This window comes from Mastomys coucha, unplaced genomic scaffold (assembly GCF_008632895.1).
Source record: "Mastomys coucha isolate ucsf_1 unplaced genomic scaffold, UCSF_Mcou_1 pScaffold16, whole genome shotgun sequence".
Taxonomy (NCBI): Eukaryota; Metazoa; Chordata; class Mammalia; order Rodentia; family Muridae; genus Mastomys; species Mastomys coucha.
In genome coordinates this window covers 69,181,181-69,185,689 of record NW_022196898.1, presented here as the reverse complement: position 1 = coordinate 69,185,689, position 4,509 = coordinate 69,181,181, and the positions used below count along the sequence as shown (strand labels likewise).

Below are 4,509 nucleotides of genomic sequence, written 5' to 3'. Positions count from 1 at the left end.
TCAAACTCAGAAATCTGTCTGCCTCTGCCTCCCAAGTGCTGGGATTAAAAGCATGCACCACCACCACCCGGCTCAGGCATCATTTCTATAGCATCCATGTTCATTTGTAAAACTCTAGGGAAAAAAAAAACAAACATGAGGCTCAACAGAGGTTCTCAAGCTATGGGTCCTGACCCCTTGGGGTTTCCTTTCACAAGGGTAAGATATCCTGCATTATCAGGATACATTACAATACACAACAGTAGCAAAAATATTGTTATGAAGTAGCAAGAAAAATAATTTTACGACTGGGGAGGGGTCCCCACAGCATGAGGAACTGCATTAAAGGGTTGCATCCTCAGAAAGGCTGAGGACCACTGCTCTAGGTCTGGCATCTATATCTTGGTCGATCTTCATTATTGGTATTCATTTGAATCCTCCAGGAGGCGGTAGGGAACCAACTCCAGCTGCATTTACAGTTAGCTGATTAAACATCTGGATCCAGAGGAAACTGTACCACAACAAAAAGGTAAACGATTGTGAGCTGAAGCCCCAGGGGTGGGGGGATAGTGCACATTTTCTTCCCATGACCTTCCCACTCACCATCCCTAAGTGTCTCCCCTCTCATAAACTCCACATGCAGTCCACAGAGTCCATCACCCCCCTGGGCGAAGACGGGTGAGCATGTAGCTTCTTATGGTTTAGTTTCTGTAAAGCCAGAGGAGATGCTCTCTCTGCTCCACTTGTGGCATCAAATTGCCAAGTCATTAACTAAAAATTAAACAGAGTTTCCACAGCTCTGTACACTTATCTTTTGGGTTTTTAAATAAATATAGTTTTGTGTACCACAGACTAGCATGGACAAATGGGGGAGGGGGCTCATAAACCTTCCAAAGAAAGGCTCAGGGTAATTGTCTGTGGAAAGCATCGTCTTGCCAAATACTTATTACTCACGAGGCTGAGGGTGCTCCACATTCTTTCTAGAAATAGACCTTTCCATGAAAAAGACAATGTGTCGTTGCTTTATGAGGTAAAGCTACAAAGGAAACTATTTTTATCCTTAGGCAGGTTTTTTTTTTTTTTATTCCACTTGAAACCAAATATTTCATTGGGGGTGAAATGGGGAACCCAAACATCCGGAAACTCATGACGTTTCTCTTCCTCCGGATTACATTTCTGAAAGACCTTTTCCTATTACATAAAACTGTATTCTGTAACCAAGGGTGTCCAGTAGTGACTGTCCCAGCTTGTAGAAACTAGTGGGCATCAACAGAAGCTTCCAAGCCAGACTCTAAATAAAGGAAGACAGAGATCATCCCGCAGGACACAGGATCCACTTTAGAATACATTTCTCTCACTCATATCTGTCCCAGGATCTGTGTTGAAAGACAACGAAGTGTAACAAGAGAACTTGAGCCTCAAGAAGAACAATCTGAGCATCCCAGAATAAGCTCTAGCTGCGTCACTTCCGGAGCGTGTGACCCGGAGCAAGGTGATGCACCCCAGTGATGGCCCCTGCTTCCAGGTAGCAGGATTAAATGCGCTGTGAGCCTGCGTTTAATGCATTGTCTGCCTCACAGCCAACACTCTGGAGACTGGCACAGGAATCTTCACTCCCACACTTCCCAAGGAATGAAAACAGTGAGACAAAAAGAGAAAAGGGAGTGGCCGTGTATAAATAGAAGCACAGTTTTGCCTGCTAACCTGAGAGGATTTCAGGACAATGACAGCATTTAAGAATAAATCTGAGTGATACTAAGCTTGTGTATCCATTAATTTTCTACCCAAGGTATTCTCTTTAGGCAGCAATCCACAAGCCTTTTCATATTACAAGCGGAAATGCCACAGTTGTAATAGTAAAGTCTTTATAATTTAAAACCCATTTCTATATCGATCTCAGATTGCTTCTATCTCTTTTTCCTAATAATCGTAACCTGAGATCCCCATGAGCTTTCTTCACACTCATAACGTAAGGATGATTCTAGAGAGAAGTTCCCACCAACTCTCCCAGTATGTAGACTTCCTAGAGATGAAAAGAAGCCGGGAGGGGGAATGAAATTTTCTCAGCATGTAGTTCTTAAATCTTAAAGAGTGATTCTTGGGCTGGAGAGATGGCTCAAGCAGTTAAGCACACCGACTGCTCTTCTGAATGGTCCTGAGTTCAAATCCCAGCAGCCACATGGTGGCTCACAATCATCCATAACAAGATCTGACTCCCTCTTCTGGAGTGTCTAAAGACAACAACAGTGTACTTATATATTATAAATAAATAAATATTTTTTTTAAAAAAGTGATTTTTGGGACCAGCAACCAAAACTCTGAGTCCCATTAGCTAGACTTAGAGCAGTTGTGAATTACCAGAAAGCCCAGGAATAGAGGGGACCACTCAGGTAGCTTCCTGTGGATGCTATTTCTCCACCCGAATCAGTAACAGAAACAATAACCGCTTTTCTCTTCAGTCACCCCCTGAGAGGCAGCGTGAGAGCTTTCCAGAGCTCCCATCCTGCCCCAGTCACAGGAAAATGGAGACGTGGTGAAGCAGATGAGAGCATTGAAGGTGAAGGCAAGGGATGTCTGCTGCTCTTGAAGCAGCTCTTTTCTCAGAGGGGACTACTACCAAACAAAGGAAAGACACGTTGCCATGAGCAGGGAGCACGGTATGGTCACAATTTCTGTACAAGCCTGCAGCCCACCCTACCCCTGCCCCGGCAATGTTCTTTGAGATGCTCATGACTCTTGACACACATCCCTTCCCATCAAGAAAAACAACAACATCCCCACTTCTGAACAAGGTCTGTCATCCCCGTGGACCAAGGGACTGTCACTAAGAAATTCCCAACATTACATCTCTATTCTTAGGGACAACACTCATGCTTATGTGATGTATTTTTAGATGACCAATAAGACGTTTTTTTTTCTTTAGATTTGCATACTGTTAGGTCCAACACAGACAAATAAAGATGTGACTTTTAGCCAGTTTCATCTGACAAGCATTTAAGGGCTCCCCCAAACCATGATTTATGAGCTTCCATTTACAGTGTGGCTCAGAACCGTATACCAAAGCTCACATACACGTTTCATGCAAACTCCTCCAAATGTCATATTTTCCCAACTGTCTTGGGCTCTGATAACTCCCCCTTCCTGTCACTGTGAACAGGATGTGACCCAACAGGATATAAAACTCCCTTGTTTTCTGCTGTGAAAGACTGATGTCTATGCTTGATGACTTGATCGCTGACCTCTGTCTGGTGAGCACAGATGACAAGAGGGAAATCCAATGACTTGAGCCAAAAAGCCTCGATGACAGACGGCCAGACTTCCTGTTCCCGCTTAAGTGAGTGGTGGTGTCCTTCTCTTGGATAGGTATGTTTAGGGAGGGCAGAGCCTAATGACAGATATGTCATACATGCCTGCCGAGCCTGTGCTGTTCCGGCAGGTGGGCATTTTTTAGTGCATAAAGTGGCAAGGACCATAGGTCAGTGCCCTTCCAACTTTTCTGCTGGGTCTTCTAAGATTTTGAGTGTTGATCCACATGGGTGTATGGGGGTGTCTCTTTCTAATAACTCTATCATGCATGTAATGCTGGGTCAGGACCCTGTTGTACGCTGGCACTTCACATCTACAATAATGTTGATATTTTTGCTATGAGCTGACAGAGTTGTGAAAGTCTAGTTCACTGGTTTAAGGTCTAAGATTTTTCTTCTGCTTCGCCTATCATAAGAAAGAGCAGCAGAGGAACCCGGGGCGTTGCCAAGTATGGCCAATAGCTGACTAAAGATAAATGCAACGGAAAGGTAAGACTCACCGGCTTCAATTCAACCCAGGTCCGCTTAGACACACATCATGCATCGGTTTTCTGAGTCCTTCTGGGACCCATTTCCACGTGTCTGCTCTCCTGGAGCTTGGGATAATCACTGGACGCAGACTGACTACTCTATGAGTCTTCTCTCCAGGACAGGCCTGTGACAGAAATCACTGCTCCGAGAGCCTCTGGTGACTGTCTCTCCTGTACACATACAACAGAGAAGCAGAAGAGCAGACAGGAAAGAAAGAGCAGTCTATCTCAGCTTCGTCCTATTGAGGTTTGGGGACAGAAGTCTTACTGCTCAGTGCTCAGGCCAGCAGACCACCCCACCCACATTCCCCAAGCTTTCTCCAGGGTGGCTCGGGACTGCAAGCGATGGATTTCTGTGAGGAAACCTGAGTTAATAGAAAGATGTCTCTACCTTATTACAAAGATGCACAGAAACAAGCAATGGACTGGAGGGGTGTGGATTTGTGCAGCTAACAGTTTGTAATTTATTACGTTACCTTAAATTGACCTCCAGGTCACTATGATCTTTTAGAACATGGTGCTTAACCAATCTACTCAAATCTGGTTAGGAGTTTCTAAACTCCCTTGCTATTTTTTGGCATAAACAATGAATGTTCACAACGAACAATAAATTGTCATGAATGAACCACATAGTGGAGAATCCAGAAACAACAGCATTAACATGGGCCCCACCCTAAGTCATATGATCATGAACT

The 4,509-nt window shown here is 44.4% G+C and overlaps 1 long non-coding RNA gene across 1 annotated transcript in view; it reads left to right on the top strand.

Moving 5' to 3' along the window:
• The window catches only part of LOC116094290, a 5,680-nt gene extending 3,942 nt beyond the window's left edge, over positions 1-1,738 (top strand). Inside the window, exons 2-3 of the long non-coding RNA XR_004120027.1 lie at positions 423-508; positions 1,353-1,738. This is a non-coding gene — a long non-coding RNA (uncharacterized LOC116094290). The remainder of the gene's footprint in view (positions 1-422; positions 509-1,352) is intronic.
• Positions 1,739-4,509: the final 2,771 nt, after the last annotated feature.